This window comes from Mirounga leonina, unplaced genomic scaffold, assembly GCF_011800145.1.
Source record: "Mirounga leonina isolate KUSES-001 unplaced genomic scaffold, KU_Mleo_1.0 Mir_82, whole genome shotgun sequence".
In the NCBI taxonomy this organism is placed as follows: Eukaryota; Metazoa; Chordata; class Mammalia; order Carnivora; family Phocidae; genus Mirounga; species Mirounga leonina.
This window is the reverse complement of record NW_023270825.1, coordinates 58,678,718-58,697,039: the sequence shown is the minus strand read 5'-3', so window position 1 is coordinate 58,697,039 and position 18,322 is coordinate 58,678,718. Positions and strand designations below refer to the sequence as shown.

At 38.4% G+C, this 18,322-nt stretch overlaps 1 protein-coding gene across 6 annotated transcripts in view; it reads left to right on the top strand.

Annotated features, from left to right (window-relative positions):
• The window catches only part of MIPOL1 (mirror-image polydactyly 1), a 321,775-nt gene that overhangs the window by 11,843 nt on the left and 291,610 nt on the right, over nucleotides 1-18,322 (top strand). For 4 of the 6 annotated variants that reach the window (XM_034992341.1, XM_034992340.1, XM_034992336.1 and 1 more), the window contains exon 1: nucleotides 1,041-1,646. The exons of 1 other annotated variant lie outside the window; for it this stretch is intronic. The gene's annotated coding sequence lies outside the window, so the exon portion shown is untranslated. Of the gene's footprint in view, nucleotides 1-1,040; nucleotides 1,655-18,322 lie in introns of those variants that run through there. One more of the 6 variants, XM_034992337.1, reaches the window with a different exon arrangement.

Here is an 18,322-nt window from a genome sequence, read left to right as displayed (position 1 = left end):
GCCCTAAACATTTTCAGAGGCCATTCTTGATTGGAGTGCCCTTCCCATCTACTCTAACAAATTGTACCACTCCTCTTTTTGTCTCATATTCAGTGGTACTTTGTCTGTAAATATCTGATTCAGACCTTGACTGAAGAAAAAATGTATTTCAAAGCTGAATCTTTAACAAACCTCTTTCGAGCACTGTCCATTCATTATAATAGCCAAGAGTTTGTGAATATTATAATCTATTTTGTTCCAACCAATTTTTTAAAAGATTTTATTCATTTATTTTAGAGAGAGAGCAGGGGGAGGGGCAGAGGAGAGGGAGACAGAATCCTAAGCAGACCCCTTCTGAGTAGGGGGCCCAACGGGGGACTTGATCTCAGGACCCAAGATCACCACCCCAGCAGAAATCAGAGTCCCATGCTGAACAAACTGAGCCATCAGGCACCCCTGTTCCAACCAATTTATATTCAATTTTTTTTTTGTCTTTTTTCTTTTCCTTTTTTTTGCACTTACTGAAGTGTAAGTTCCTTTCATTAACTTGAACCATTAACTTGGGAAACTGTCAACACTTCATATTATGCCTATTCTCTGGGGATGTGTAAAAACAAACAATCCATTATCATTGCTTAACAAACACCCAGAAGAGTACCAGGCACATAGTGTGTACTCAATAATTATTTGGTGTCTGAAGGAGTTAAGGTGACATTTATAAAAGCAATACTGTTACATGGAACAAGAAAACCACATTTGAATTACTAGCAGCTATTTAATTATGCCAGTCCTTTCTTGTTTCAACACAGAGGTACACGAATTGAGGACTTAATTCTTTGTTTTATTCTGGAAGATTCAACATCGTGTCTTAAAGAATTCATTAGTTGAACGTAAGCATCCAGATCCCGTCCTATAGTACTTCAGTCAAAAAGTTTACCACCTCCAAGTTTTAGTTTGTAAACATTCCCAGGCCAGGAGTCAGGTATTGCTTTTTGCTCACCCAACTGGAATCCACTTCAGCCCTTTTCATTCAACCATCACTTCACAACATGCCCGCCTCTCCCCTGTGTCCTCTCACCCCAAACCACAGACAAACCAAGCAGGAAACCACAATTGTTCCAGCTTCTTGGAGAGTGCAACCCTAACTCTGAGGCCACAAGACACGTTTTTAACCACACGGTTTCCTTCCTCTGGCCCGATTAGGTTTTGTCCGGACAATATTTTGCTCTCGCAAGACGCGCCCGTCGTCTCGGAGTCGAAGACCGTAGCGTCCTGCCGCTGCAGCCACCGAAACCATCGTAACAGCTTTCTTTTTCCTCCAAACTCCTACACGTACTTCCTAAGCTCCTCAGTCGTCTAGAAGCCCCGCCCCGCGGCTTTGGCGCCGCGGTGTGCGCATGCCCGGTGCGCGCCGCCTGCCCCTGCCGGGCGCCCGGTCCGCCTTGGTTCCCCGTGGGCCCCGCTCGCGGCGTGCGGCTGGCTTCCTCCCCAGCCGAGCCCCGCCCGGTCGTTTGCGGGCGCGCGCCCCTCCTCAGGCGGGTGGGCCGCAGGGTCGGGAGGCTTCGAGCGAAAGTCCATTGGCTGACGTGGTGGCCGCTCGTAGGGCCTCAGAAACTCTGGGCGAGCGCGCAGAGTCGGCTCTCCAGGCAGTGCCAGGCGCATCTCAGGTAAACAGGTAGGCTGGGAGGTTTGGGCGACGGAGAAAAGGAGGGTGGGCTTAGATCCAGCCCTGGAATTTCCGGCCGCAAGAGGAGCGACTGCGCGGAATCTGCGCCCGGTGAATGTTGGTCCCGCACGGTCAGGAGTGATGGGGCTCCCGCGAAGGTCAGCGTCTTGGGATCCGCAGGTCCTCCTTCTGGGCATAATTTCGGCATCCTCCCGTTTCCTGTGACACGACTTCAGCTGAGCATTTATTCAAGGGTGTAGGTTTTTGTTTGTTTTTCCCTTAAGTGGCGGTTAGTTGGAGAGTTCAGGTTCTGGCTCAACCTGTGATTGTGTGTCCTTGAGAGTCACTTAATCATTGTGTGTTTCAGTTCTCACACTTGTAAGTTGCAGCAAAGAATGCGATGCTTTCTTAGGCACAGAGACCGTGCTGTAGAAAGATACTGTTAGAATTTTTGGCTTCACAGTGTGTCTGAGCCCAAATTTCTCTGGAAGGTGACACCACCCAACAGTATTTGTGAAGTATTTTAAGCTCCAGGGATGAAAGGAACTAGATAAACACAAGGTAGCAGCATAATTAGGCAGGGTGGTAGAAAGAAAAAAAAAATCTTTTTAACCCCCCACAAGAACAGGCTTTTTTGAAAAGCTCCTTTGAACATGTTATGCACTGTGGCAGTAGACAGAGGTAAACCAAAACAAAGGGCCAAACAAAACACATTTCAAGGTCCCCCCACCCTCCAGGTAACTTTAACATACTTTCATAAATTATTGGCTTTTCGAAGTTTCTCCGTGGGATCTAGTGTGGTACTAACCGAAAATGACAGTTACATAATTATTTGAGTATCCTGTGCAGTAGTGTACCAAGAAAATTAATTAAAATGAAGCTGACTTCTATATAAGATAACAAGATACCTCATTGATGAAAAGTAATGATGGCAAGTAAGAAAAATGAAAGGGGGGTGTACACAATTTTCTTTTAAAGGCATAGATTTTATAAAAATCTTTTTAGTGTGTTATTTTTTAGGGTATAATAGATACAGAGAAAACCGTATAAATCCTAAGTGTACAACTCATTGAATTTTCACAAAGCGTACATATTCATGTATCTAGTACTGGATCAAGAAGGAGCATTACTTGCATCTTAGAAACCCCACTTTCTGTGACCCATTTCCAAGGGTAACTATTATGTCGATTTCTAAAGTCATCTATGAATTTACCTATTATTGACTTTATATAAATGGAATCGTACAGTAAATAGTCCTTTGAGTCTCATTTTTGCTTAATATTATATTTGTTAGATTTATACAAGTTCGGTAGCAGTAGTTCTCATGCTGTATAGTATTCCATCTAGCTTCTGGTTATTATGAATGGGGCTTCTATGAACATTTTTATAAGTACTGTTGACCCTTGAACAGCATGAATTTGGACTGTAGGGGTCCACTTATGCATGGATTTTTTTCAATAAATACAGTACACTACTGTAAATGTATATTCTCTTCCTTATGATTTTCTGAATGTTTTCTTTTCTCCAGCTTGTTTTATTGTAAGAATATAGTATATAATACATATCCACAATGTGTATAAATAGACTTTATGTTATTGATAAGGCTTCCAGTCAACAATAGGCTATTAGTAATCAAATTCTTAACGAGTCAAAAGTTAAACTTGGATTTTTGAATGTGGGGGATTGGTGCTTCTAACTCCTGCATTATTCAAGGGTCAATTGTATTTTGGTGAATATATGTATACATTTATGTTGGGTATACATATACCTATTGGTGAAATGGCTATATTATAGGATATGCAGGTATGTATTTTTGGTATATAGTACCGAGAAAGTTTTTGAAGTTAGTTGTGTCAGCACTCCTATTAGCATTGTTTGAGAATTCTGGCTCCTCCAAAAGCTTGCAACACTTAGTGTTGTCTTTTTCATTTTAACCATCTGGTGGATTTATAGTGATCACATTGGGGTTTTCCCCTCATTTCCCTAATGACTAGTAATATTTAATACCTTTTCATATGTTTATTGCTCATTTAGATATCCTCTATTTCAGGGGTCATTAAATTTTTCTGTAAGGGACCAGATAGTAAATATAGGCAGTCTTTGCTTTATAGAGTTGCATTTAATGCAGTACTGTGTAAAGCTAGGACTGCTTGTATTTTAGGCTTTGCAGATCATATACAGCCTCTGTTGTATTTTCTTCCTTCCTCCCTCCCTCCCTCCCTCCCTCCCATCTTTCCTTCCTTTCCTTACTTCTTTTTTTCTTTTTTCTTTTTTTCTTTCTTTTTTTGCCTGCCTATTTGTTTGCCTTCCCTCCCTCTCCCCCTCCCTCCCTTCCTCCCTCCTTTCTTTCATTCTTGTTTCGTAGATTGCTAAGACCTACTATGTTGAAAAATCACTGTTCAAAAATGACAGTTCAGGGACATCTGGGTGGCTCGGTCAATTAAGCGTTCGGCTCTTGATTTCAGCTCAGTTCCTGATCTCAGGGTGGTGAGATCAAGCCCCATGTCAGGCTGCTGCTCAGCAGAGAATCAGCTCAAGATTCTCTGTCTCCCTCTGCTCGCCCCCCCGCGCCCCCCCCCATGTGCACTCCTCTGCACTCTTTCTCTCTCTCTCAAATAAATAAATAAATCTTTAAGAAAAAAAAGGAAGACAGCTCAATCTTTAGCCATTGGTGGTGGTGAAATTATTGAGAGGGGCTACATTGAAAAAAAATCTAAACACATAGTGATGTTAAGTATTGTGTGCTATAGTGTTTTGAGATTAAATAATAGTATTAAGCAGCATGTGCTGTAGTGTTTTGGAGTTAAATTCAAAATATCTAAGCATACTTTCTTTGCTTCTTATCAGTTTTACCTCAAGGCTAATTAGAGAGCTGTTTCAGGCTTCTCTAAACTGTTCTTATTACTCCTACTTTTTCCTATCCCTTTAAAGCCGATGAACAAAAGAGGTAAGAGGTGAGAAAAGAAAGGAGACAACCCTTTTCTGATATTCTGATATTCTAATAGTCCCTAAAGGCTAGGAAGGGATAAATATCCAAGCAGTTCTGGACACTTAGAGTAAAAAAGTATAAAGAGCATAAAATACTTCCTGCAATACTTTGAGATTCTTTTGAGCTGTTCCATTGTGGTATGGCTTGATTAAAATTTATATCTACCTGATTGAGTATACTCATAATTTGGAAGGTAATAATAGCCAATGGCTTGGGCCATGAAACTCAGCTGTGGCATCCCTGCTCATGGTGGAGGTCCTCTCTTTTTTAGATGCCCCATTAGGCTGCCTAGTTCATCTTCTCTTACGTTGGGCCTCCTGCCCTTCACTCAGTACCAAAAATATAAAAAAACTTTTGAGGGGCGCCTGGGTGGCTCAGTCATTAAGCGTCTGCCTTCGGCTGAGGTCATGATCTCAGGGTCCTAGGATCGAGCCCCGCATCAGGCTCCCTGTTCGATGGGAGGTCTGCTTCTCCCTCTCCCACTCCCCCTGCTTGTGTTCCCTCTCACTGTCTCTCTGTCAAATAAATAAATAAAATCTTTAAAAAAGAAACAAAAAAACTTTTGAAAGTGTCAGAACTTTCTTTGACTACTATTTCAGCCTATGTTAACATTTTTAGCTAACACTTCCTTTTTTTTTTTAGGTGGTTTATAGGAGTGAGTTTGGGAATGTATTTAGATATAAGCTAATACTAATGAGAGACTTAGGGGTAATCTCCCTCAACTTGATCTTTTCTTGGAGATAGATAATTGAGTTTTGGTCATTCTTACTTGATTGTTATGCAAACACAGATTTATGATAAGCCATTAGGCCTAGCTTACACCACCAACCACTGCTGTCCTTAAGCCTTTCTTATATAGAAATTCTTGATCCAGTGTGGAGAAAGGGGAACCCTCCTACACTGTTGGTGGGAATGCAAGCCAGTGCAGCCACTCTGGAAAACAGATGGAGGTTCCTCAAAAAGTTGAAAATAGAGCTACCCTACAAACCAGCAATTGCACTACTGGGTATTTACCCCAAAGATACAAATGTAGGGATCCGAAGGGGTATGTGCACCCCGATGTTTATAGCAGCAAGGTCCACAATAGCCAAACTATGGAAAGAGCTAAGATGTCCATCAACAGATGAATGGATAAAGGAGATGTAGTATATATATACAATGGAATATTATGCAGCCATCAAAAAAAAAAAACCCCAAACAAAATCTTGCCATTTTCAATGACGTGGATGGAACTAGAGGGTATTATGCTAAGCGACATAAGTCAATCAGAGAAAGGCATGTATCATATGATCTCACCGATATGAGGAATTCTTAATCTCAGGAAACAAACTGAGGGTTGCTGGAGTGGTGGGGGATGGGAGGGATGGGGTGGCTGGGTGATAGACATTGGGGAGGGTATGTGCTATGGTGAGTACTGTGAATTGCGTAAGACTGTTGAATCACAGACCCGTGCCTCTGAAACAAATAATACATTACATGTTAAAAAAAAAAAAAAAGATAGTAGGGAGGGAAAAATGAAGGGGGGAAATTGGAGGGGGAGATGAACCATGAGAGACTATGGACTCTGAGAAACAAACTGAGGGTTTTAGAGGGGAGGGGGTGGAGGGATGGGTTAGCCCGGTGATGGGTATTAAGGAGGGCACGTATTGAATGGAGCACTGGGTGTTATACTCAAACAATGAGTCATGGAACACTGCATCAAAAACTAATGATATATGATGACTAACATAACATAATAAAATAAAATTTAAAAAAAAAGAAATTCTTGATCCAGTTATGCATTTATATACATTTGTTTAGACACACATATTCACACATATTTTGACAAATACAAATACCTTACTGCTTTATAATTATCACACAAAACAACTGTACTTATATGCATTGTTTTCACCCTACTTCTTGAACCAGTGTTGGAGTCATTACCCAATTATTATTAGGGTATAAAGTAGACCTCATGTAGTACAAATGTTTAATGGTACAGGACCCTGACTAATAGGGATAGATCTATCAGTCCACAGGTTGCCATTAGCTCCCTGGACATTGCCTGCATCATATTGTCATTGTTGACCTCTGGGACTCTGTATTTTCCAGGATTCCAGTGGGGACAAACCTTGCCTTTTCTGTTTGTAGTTTCTACTTTTATTTTATTTTATTATTTTTTTTTTAAAGATTTTTATTTATTTATTTGACAGAGACACAGTGAAAGAGGGAACACAAGCAGGGGGAGAGTGAGAAGCAGACTCCCCGCTGAGCAGGGAGCCCGATGTGGGGCTCGATCCCAGGACTCTGGGATCATGACCTGAGCCGAAGGCAGACGCTTAACGACTGAGCCACCCAGGCGCCCCGTAGTTTCTACTTTTAGATACTTCATTTAGGTTATATTTAATCTTGTTTTCTTTAAGGTGACTGTGTTTCCCTGCTACAATCAATTATTTGTTGCTTTTATACTTCCAGCAAATTTATTACTAGTATGTCTAAATATCTGGGACTGGGGATGGGCAGAGGCCACCTACAGAGATGACTTTAGGGTTGGTGAAAGAAAAAGGTAATGCATAATATCAATTTTTCCTGCTCTTGTGAGTACTGTATTATTATTCTCAACTTTCTTTTCTGTTTCTTGGATTTTGATACTATTATAAAGAGGGGATGGGGCTGTTTAAGGGCATTTATTGCAAAAGCAACATGCTATATAGTGCAAAGAGCACTGGGCATAAGAGCAGAGTAAGTGTGGTTTACTACCTGTCTATATTAACCTTTCCTGGAATTTGGCTCTCTCTTGTAAAATGAGGCCTTTTGACCAAATATCTCTAATCCTTGGTAATTCTTTCCAAAAGACATGGTAGAGAAGCACAGAATTTAGAATTTAAATGATCCTAGAAGTCATTTAGGTTATTCTCTCAATTTTTCTCAGTGAGAACATTGAGGCCTTGAGAGATTGTATTTAGTCACATAGTTACTAGAATCCAGTTCTCCTGACTTATTCCAGTTGCCTTTTCTGTATGCTACTTTTAAGAGCCTACCTTCTAAAATAACCCTGGTATTCATCCTCTGTGTAATCCTTTTCCCTTGAGGGTAGACTACCAAGAGGCGCACTTCTAATAGGATATGACAAAAGGAGTGGGATGTCACTTATGAGATTATGTTGCGATAGACTATAACTTCTTTTTTGCTGGCCCTTTCTTGCTTGCTCACTTCGATGAAGCCATCTGCCAAATCATGAGCAGACCTATAGAAGGACCCACCTGACAAGGAATTGAGGGGAGCCTTTGGCCAGTAGCCCACAGGGAAAGTTCAGTCACCCCCTGGGAGCTGAATCCTGCCAACAACCACTGAGTGAAGTTAGAAGATCTTGTCCCAGTTAAACCTTGAAATGACTGTAGCCCTGCCTGATGCCTTGATTACCATCTTGTGAGAGACCCTGAACTGGAGGTCCTAGCTAAGCAACACCAGATTCCTCAGGAACTGAGATAACAAATATGTGTTGTTTTAACCTGCTAAATTTTGGGGTAATCTATTTAGTAGCAACGAATAAGTAATAAATTGCTCTTAGTAATTTTTAATTTTTAATAAATTTTTAATTAAAAATTTTTTTAAAAGATTTTATTTATTTATTTGACAGAGAGACACATGAGAGAGGGAACACAAGCAGGGGCAGTGGGAGAGAGAGAAGCAGGCTTCCTGCCGAGCAGGGAGCCCGATGCGGGGCTCGATCCCAGGACCCTGGGATCATGACCTGAGCCGAAGGCAGATGCTCAACGACTGAGCCACCCAGGTGCCCCTAATAAAAAATTTTTAATAAATAGTTCACCCTGAAGTTTTTGTGAACATAACTTCGGTTTTTATCATTTTAAATATGTTTGGGGTTATGTTATTTTTACTTTTTAAAAATTAAAATATTAATCATTTAACTGTTCTGTATTTGTTTTAGTTATAACTTAATTGCTGTGTGTTTGATCTCAAAACTGGCAATAATAAAGAGATGATTACTTTGAAAGTTGAGAATTACTACTTTGGTTGAAGGTTTCATTACAGTGGATGATTGATGAGACAAATTTACCGTAGAACTCCTTTTGGCAGTTGACACAAGCACCTTTGATTCAGTTATTGTCTGTATTGAAGGTGTTTTTAATTTAGATTGTTTACTGTTTGGGGTATATATACTCAGGTCATCTACTCTTGCTTATCTGTAGTTTTGCATTATGGTGATTTGATTATATATATAAATGCTGCTTTGAGAATTGCCTTTAGTATCCCTGGATTTATAAATTTTGGAAGCTACTGGAGGACAACAGGGATTATTTTGCTGGAACCCTTAATCCTGAATCTTGTTTTATTTTCTGTTGAAGTATACCAACATCCCCTCTTCATAATTTTATCTTGGGAATTTTGCTTCAGAATAAGTGTCGAAAAACTGAAAAAAAAAATGAGTAAATAAATAAATGATATAGATCAGTGAAGTTTTAAAAAACTTTATTGTAGGGCGCCTGGGTGGCTCAGTCGTTAAGCGTCTGCCTTCGGCTCAGGTCATGATCCCAGGGTCCTGGGATCCAGTCCCACATCGGGCTCCCTGCTCTGCGGGAAGCCTGCTCCTCCCTCTCCCACTCCCCCTGCTTGTGTTCCTGCTCTCGCTGTGTCTCTCTCTGTCAAAAAAATAAATAAAATCTTTTAAAAAAAATAAATAAATAAAAATAAAAAACTTTATTGTAAAATGTAATAAATGTGAAGAAAAGGATATAAAATATATGTGGACAGTTGAATGAATAATTAAAAAGTTAACACCCATAGTTTGGCTATTGTGGACATTGCTGCTATAAACACTGGGGTGCACGTACCCCTTCAGATCACTACATTTGTATCTTTGGGGTAAATACCCAGTAGGCAATTACTGGGTCATAGGGTAGCTCTATTTTCAACTTTTTTTTTTTTTTTTTAAGATTTTTATTGATTTATTTGACAGAGACACAACGAGAGGGAACACAAGCAGGGGAGTAGAAGAGGAAGAAGCAGGCTTCCCTCAGAGCAGGGAGCCTGATGCAAGGCTCGATCCCAGGACCCTGGGATCATGACCTGAGCCGAAGGCAGACGCTTAATGACTGAGCCACCCAGGCGCCCCTATTTTCAACTTTTTGAGGAACCTCTATACTGTTTTCCAGAGTGGCTGCACCGGCTTGCATTCCCACCAACAGTGTAGGAGGGTTCCCCTTTCTCCACATCCCCGTCAACATCTGTCGTTTCCTGACTTGTTAATTTTAGCCATTCTGCTGGTGTGAAGTGGTATCTCATTGAGGTTTTGATTTGGATTTCCGTGATGTCGAGCGATGTTGAGCACTTTTTCATGTGTCTGTTGGCCATCTGGATGTCTTTGGAAAAATGTCTGTTCCTGTCTTCTGCCCATTTCTTGATTGGATTATTTGTTCTTTGTTGTTTTTTTTTTGTTTTATTATTATTTTTTAAATTTTATTTATTTATTCATGAGAGACAGAGAGAGAGAGAGAGAGAGAGGCAGAGGGAGAAGCAGGCTCCCAAGGAGCAGGGAGCCCAATGCGGGACTCGATCCCAGGACCCTGAGATCATGACCTGAGCCGAAGGCAGACGCTTAACCATCTGAGCCACCCAGGCGCCCGGATTATTTGTTCTTTGGGTGTTGAGTTTGATAAGTTCTTTATAGATTTTGGATACTAGCCCTTTATCTGATACGTCATTTGTAAATATCTTCTCCCATTCTGTCGGTTGTCTTTTGGTTTTGTTGACTGTTTCTTTTGCTGTGCAAAAATGAAGGGGAAATCGGAGGAGGAGACAAACCATGAGAGACTATGGACTCTGAGAAACAAACTGAGGGTTCTGGAGTGGAAGGGGGTGGGGGGATGGGTTAGCCTGGTGATGGGTATTAAAAAGGGCGCATATTGAATGGAGCACTGGGTGTTATACACAAACAATGAATCATGGAACACTACATCAAAAAAAAAAATTAACACCCATGTAACGACCATCAAAATATCTTGAGTAATCATTGAAATGTTTAAGTCCTTGCTTTGTATATGGTTTTGTTTTTTTCTTAATGCTGTGTGAATATGAGTGTGCATGTGTGTGTGAGAGAGAGAGAGAGAGATGTGAATTCTGTGGTATGGTGCAATGCTTTATGTGTCTATTAGGTGAAGTTTGTTAATGCCGTTGTTAAAATCTCTTTCCCTACTGATTGTGTGTGTGTGTGTGTGCACGTGCATGTGATTGATGAATTGATGAATACTGAGAATTTGCAGTGTGTTAAATCTCTATAATCATAGATTTATTTCTCTCTAGTAGTTCTATCATTTTTGATTTATTTATTTTAAAGTCATGTTATTAGAAACATAAAACTTGTAACTGGTCTGTCTTTTTATGAATTGAATCTTTTTTTTTCCCCACTAAGAACTTTTCCTTTTTATCTCTAGTAACGCCTTTTGTTTTAAAGTCTAGTCTGATTTTTTAAAAACTTTATTTTGAAATAGTTTTAGACTTACTTAAAAGTTGGAGAAATAGTAGGGAGTTCCTGTAAACTCTTCACCCTACTACTGTTAACACAATGCATTATCATAGTACAATGACCAAAACCAAGAAATTAATATTGTTACAATGTTATTCACTAAATTATACACTTTATCCAAATATCACTGTTTTTTTCCATTAATTTTTTCTTGTTGTTCTAGGACCCAATCCATATCCAATGTTGCATTTAGTTGTGTTTCCTGAGTCTTCTCCCATCCGTGACCTCTTTTGAATTTTGATATAGCTATGTTAGCCTTCTTTTGGTTAATGTGTGCATAGAATTGGATTTTTAAAAATTCAGTGGGACAGGGGCGCCTGGGTGGCTCAGTCGTTAAGTGTCTGCCTTCGGCTCAGGTCATGATCTCAGGGTCCTGGGATCGAGCCCTGCTTCAGGCTCCCTGCTCAATGGGGAGCCTGCTTCTTCCTCTCCCACTGCCCCTGCTTGTGTTGCCTCTCTCACTGTGTCTCTCTCTGTCAAATAAATAAATAAAATCATTAAAAAAAAAAATTCAGTGGGACATCTTTGTCTTACAGTTGGAGCATTTGGTAACTGGATCATTAAATCCATTCGTATTTTGTATTATTCCATTTTCTATTTTCAGTTATGGAAATTATATATGGTTTACCATTCTTTTGTAGAAGCTATTGCATCTTGGAATGTATCTTTTCAGACCTTTATGTATTTCCTTACATGTGTATATATATCCAAACACATGGTTTGGCTTGTTTGCTTTTTTATTTTAATATAACAATGGTAATGCTTTATTATTTTACAGTACTTCTTTCATTTAGTAATATTTTATATTTTCTGTGTCAGTGTATATTATACACATACATAGTGTTTATAGTATATATACCATAGAGTGTTTAACCGGACCCTAACTGGAGGACATTTATGCTGTTTCTAATTTTTTAATGGTATAAACAGCACTGTCATATATATTCTTGTATGTGTAATTTTGCACCCTTTGCTAGAACATGGATTTCTAGAAGTAGAATTACGGAATCAGAGTTTACACATTTAAAGCTTTAATTGACATTGTGGGACATTCTTGTTATTTTTTAATGTCATAGCTTTTATAAAAACAATATATGCTTATTATAAACTCTTTCAAGCAACATAAATAAACAAAAAGGTGACTGTGAAACATTACCCCAAATTCTGTCACCCAACCAAAACAACCTTCATTAAAAATCAGGTGTATAGCATTCTGTTTCTTTTCCTAAGAGTGCTCAATATTTAAAAATAAACAAAAAAGCATACCCATTGGCACATGTTTGTGAAATTTCACCCACCAAGAATGAAAAAAAAACCCAAAAAAACAGAAATCTTGAAGGTTTCCAGAGAAAACAAAAATAGATAAAAGAATTGAACGTGTATCAACATCAGTCTTGACCAGAATTGTGACTATTTAACAATGAAGTAAGGGAAAAGAACAAAGGTATTTTCAGGGGTGCCTGGGTAGTGCAGTCAGTTGAGCATCCTACTCTTGGTTTTGGCTCAGGTCCTGATCTCAGGGTCATGAGATGGAGCCCCGCATGGGGCTTGGCACTCAGAGTGCAGTCTGCTTGGGATTCTCTCTCCCTCTGCCCCTCCTGCTTGTGCATGCTCTCTCTCTCTCTCTCTCTCTCAAATAAATAAATCTTTCTAAAAAGATATTTTCAAACCTGGAAAGCCTTAGAAGATATGCTCAAGCAAAATAAGTGAAAGAAAGGCCTGGAATGTAGGAAACAGTAAATCTAACCTGGGAGCACAGTGAATTGATGTTCTAGGAGGAACAGCTATATAGCTGGCCTCAAGAACATATGGTGCAGATTTAAGGAGAAGCCCCCTCAGGAGGGAGGTCTTCAGGAGAGAAAGAGGATTTCAGAGATACATAACTTTAGAACCTGTAGTTTTCTCTGTTGGGAGGTTTTTTAAAACTATTAATTCAGTTTCTTTAATAGAAACAGGACTTTTCTGAATATCTATTCTTATTGCACTAGCTTTGGTAGATTGTGTCTTTCAAGGAGTTTGTCAGATTTATAGGTATGAAGTTGTTTGTCGTATTTATTCCCTTTTTATCTTTTTCATGCCTTTGGGATTACTTTAATGTCCTTCTCTTCTTCCTGATACTGACAATTTATGTCTTTATTTTTTTATTTTAAAGATTTTATTTTATTCATTTGAGAGAGAGAGCAGGAGCATGGGGAGGAGCAGAGGGAGAGGGAGAAGCAGACTCTGCTTAGCAGGGATCTCGACGTGGGGCTCGATCCCAGGACCCTGGGATCATGACCTGAGCCAAAGGCAGACACTTAACTGACTGAGCCACCCAGGTGCCCATCTTCTTTATTTTTATTTTGACCAGTCTGGCAAGAGGCTTACCAATTTCTTTGATTTTTTTTTTTTTTTTCCCACGGAACCAGCTTTGGGTTTCATTGATTTTTTTTTTTTTCCTAAGATTGATTTTTTTGAGAGAGAGAGAGTGAGTATGAGGAGGGAGCAGAGGGAGAGGAAGAATCTCACAGACTCTACCCTCAGCGTGAAGCCCGATACAGGGCTTGATCTCAGGACGCTGAGATCATGACCTGAACTGAAGCCAAGAGTTGGATGTTTAAGTGACTGTGCCACCCAGGCGCCCCAGTTTCATTGATTTTCTATGTTGACTTTACATTTTCAATTTCATTGATTTTTGCTCTTTACAGTTTCCTTCATTCTGCTTACTTCAGATTTAATTTTTCTTAATTTTGTATTTTTTTAAAGGTGGAAGCTTAAGTATTAATAAGAGGTCTTCATCCCCTTTAAAAATCTTTTTCTTCCTCCCTTTTTCATATATGCACTTAATACTATAAATATATATAAATTATATATTTTAAGCTGATGGATTTTGAGAAACAGCAGGTGCATTCCCTTTCTCCCCTGAAGCAGGTCATAAGACCCTCATGTGAGAGGTGCCTTCCCTATACCTGGAGGAAAAGAACATCCTTATCTCCAAACATGGGGCCTACCAAGAGGAATCCAAATGAATAGGCCTTGCTGAGTTTTCCTCATTTTATTATCCTTGGCATATACCTTTTTGTCCTATCCTATTTTTCCATGACTTTCTACTCTTCATCATATCTAGTATAAAAATGCTCACGCTTAACTCTTTCTTCAGGTCTTTATTTCCTTGTGAAGGTTCCCGTATCACATAAAACTTATGTTATACAAATTTGTCTGCTTTTCTCCTATTAATCAGGCTTTGTCAGTTTACTATTCAGGCCCAGCCAGGAACCCTAAGAGGGTGGAGGAAAAGATTTTCCTCTCCTACAGTGTCTATTTCATTATTTGTGTATTTTTATTTTTGTTTTGATTTTAGGAAGTAATTTCTTAGCAAGTATGATGTAATATCATGTAATTTTGTGTTAAGATGCAAGGATATAAGTGGTCATCACATAATTAGAAAAATTTTTGCATTCTTACTCTACTTGGATGGAATTTGAAGGGTAATTTTTTACACATGCTATTTGCATTCAGGTGTTAAAACGCTGTTTTTCACTGAGTCTCAACCATATACATATAACCTAAAAAAATTTAAACATTTAAATTTGTTCATTTTAATGAAGTATTTTCTGAATTATGACATATCTCTTCTTTAAGCAGCATGTCTTGATACTAATTAGTACTGTAATACTTTTATTATCTTTTAAATTTAATGTAAATCAAAGCCATGTCCTTAATTTATGTCAAACAGCTTATTACCAGCATGGGAGCTACAGATACTGTGTGATACAGCATATGCTATCCCAAAGTAGAACATTTTATTCAGTGGCATGAGCGGGCACAGTGAGCAAGATTATTGTAATTCATTTGGGGAGGTGAACAGTAATTTAGGAAGTTTACATACAAAAACTCACTGTGAGTTTCTTTGTGATTCTTTACTGGTAAGAAACTCAGTTTAGGATTTCATTGGCCCATTTCTACTGTCTTTATTTCATGCAGGTGACTAAGTCCCATCTTCAGTTTAAAGTAAAATCTACATACTCATCTTTAAAATGCTTATATTTTTGTTAGCCATTTTAGAATTAAAATCTCAAAATATTTGGTCACATGATTACTACTAACCAGTTGATTCTGAAAGCTCATGTTTGCTCTGCCTGCAAATATACCTTAAGAATTAGAGAAATTAGGGCGCCTGGGTGGCTCAGATGGTTAAGCGTCTGCCTTCGGCTCAGGTCATGATCTCAGGGTCCTGGGATCGAGTCCCACATCGGGCTCCCTGCTCCTTGGGAGCCTGCTTCTCCCTCTGCCTCTCTCTCTGTCTCTCATGAATAAATAAATAAAATCTTTAAAAAAAAAAAAAAAAAGAATTAGAGAAATTAAATATTTTCTTCACTAAAATTTTTTGGAGTATTTTTTCTTCTAAAATGTGTTCTTTTAGGAATTACTTTATGAAAAGCAAAAGATTGTATTATTTGCCTATTAGTGGATAAAAATTGAGTCTAGTATTTAACATTGCCACATTTAATAATGAGATTTCCAAAAAGTTGCCACAAAGATGTTCCTTCTAGTGCTTTTTGTAACAGAAAATAATCATGTTGCCATCCAGTGGAATATTAAAGTCAGTGGTTATTGAAGTGTTTTGAAGAAAAATGCCTATGATATATATTATTATGAAAAAATTAAATACGTGTAGACATTGATTACACATATAAATATGTAAAAAATGACAAAGGGAACACACTAAGATTTTAAGAGTATTTTATATTTTGGTGGTGAATGTAATGGGTGATCTTTTTTTCCTTCTTTCTACTTTTGTTTTAGTGTATTTTGGACTGTTTTCCAAGAGATGAGGTCATTTGGGCAGTACCTACAATTTGTGTCTAAGTGGGTTTTTTTTTCTATTGTCAGTGAATTTTTTTACCAAATCAAGAACTCAGCATCATTTGACATTAACATTGGATCAGCTCCGACTTCTCCTAATGATTATGGATTAATTGTAATCCGTTTACACCAGAATATAATGATTTTTATGCCCTTTGAAATCTTCCAAGTGAGTTGTCAAAAGATAACGTAACATACTGATAACTTACGTACTTAAGTAATGTACTTACTTAAATATAAGTAATTAATTAGAAAAATGTTTCCTGTTGTTTTTGAGAAGTTTTATGGATTGACCAGTAACTTTAAGATCTTATGGCTGTACCGCCTTCCCTTCCCCAGCTTTTACCTGGACTTTATTTTTACTTTGTCCATATTGTGTCTTCCCTATAAATTTAGACTCAATTTCCAGTTTCTCTTCAGTGTGTAAGAAACTTTGTCCAAATGTTTTGACAGTTCATAAGGCTCTAACTGTTCCGGCTCCTTCATTCAGACCTTTGCACCCTTATTTGCTTGCTGAGTGCATCCCTGCTGCTCATAGGAATTCTCATGACTTTTAGATATCACGTTGCTCCCTATTGTTTCCCTCTCCTCCTTCCTGCACAGATGCTGGATATCATGCAGGTCTCATAGTTGTTGGTGTTGTATGTTGGTATTTACCTAGTTTGTGGTGGATATTTTGTTTATGGTTTCATTTTGCTATCCTAGTTGCTCTTGTTTTTATGAAGATAGTTGGGAAGATTCAAAAACTGCTGATTCTACCACAGTCTTCCCAGAATCTTCCTGGCTTTTTTACAAAGTTAAATTTACTCAGTTTAAAGAGTTGTCTTTTTTGAAAGTATGTTCTGCTAAAATGTTCTTTATTTTATGATTATTGCAGGTAGTTGCTTCTGTTTTTTTAAGTCAATTATAAAATAAAAGCCTATCAACAGTTTTTGTTTTGGAAATTTTACTGGCTTGGGAAATCTAAAATTTTAGTGACTACTGATTTTCTCAATTTCCTAGAACAGGAAATTGAAGTGATTTGCCAAAGGCTACAGAGTTGATAAATGCCAGCACCTGTATCCAAATATTCATTTTATGATTCCACAGTAATCAGCCCTGAACTAGTTATAGGAAGTGACTGAGTGAAAGGGAGCTCTGTTTTAAAAATGTTTAAATCCTTCATCTAATACATGGCTCTTCTGGGTTAGGACTCTCTCCTGGGTGGTATGAGAAATAATTCCTCTAGGGAGAGTGAAGATAAACTTTAGGGTAGGTTCCTGATCATCAAGAATTCATTTTCCAGTTGATTCATGACTGTGACCCCTCTTATTTTAAATGTGTTCTATGAGAGAAGCTGAAAATGTCTCTGAACATGCTAGGTGGTGTGAGAGCTAGAAACTCACAAGGTATATGGATTAGTTTCCTGTCATTGCTGTAACAGGTATAACAAATCACCACAAATTTAACGGCTTAAAACAACATAAATTTATTATGTTACTGTTTAGGAGGTCAGAAATCTGCAATTGTTCCCACAAGGCTAAAATGATGTCACTAGGACTGTGTTCCTTTGTAGATAGTCTCTAAAGGAGACTTTTTCTTACCTTTTTTAGCTTCTAGAGAGGCAGCCTACTGTTTACTTGAAATGGTGCATTTCTATAAGGAGGTGATCGATTAACATTTTATAGTCTATTCATGTATTCAGTTCTTTGAATTTATTCAGTATATAGTTGACCCTTGAGCAGCACAGGGGTTGAGGGGTCCACCCCCAGTTGAAAATTCATGTATAACTTTTGACTCTCCAAAAACTTAACTACTAATAGCCTACTGTTGACTAGAAGTCCTCCTAACAACATAAACAGTTGATTAACACATATTTTGTGTGTTATGTATTATATACTGTATTCTTACAATAAAGTAAGGTAGAGAAAAGAAAATATTGTTAAGAAAATCAGTGAGGGGGTGCATCTGGCTGGCCTAGTCGATAGAGCATGTGACTCTTGATCTCGGGGTTGTAAGTTTGAGACCCATGTTGGGTGTAGACATTACTTAAAAATAAAATCTTTTAAAAAAGAAAAAAATCATAAGGGAGAGAAAATACATTTATAGTCCTGTACTGTATTTATAAAAAAATCTGCTTATGTTTAAACTTGTATTGTTCAAGGGTCAGCTGTAGTTATTTTATCCAACCAGGACACAGTGTCTACCATCTCTTGCCATATCTGGGTTTTGGCATTGGTGATGAACTGAACTGAGACATACACATGGTCTAAAAAAAAATGAAATGTGTGTGAGTGTGTATGTGTGAAAGAGTGTGTGTGTGTGTGTGTGTGTGTGT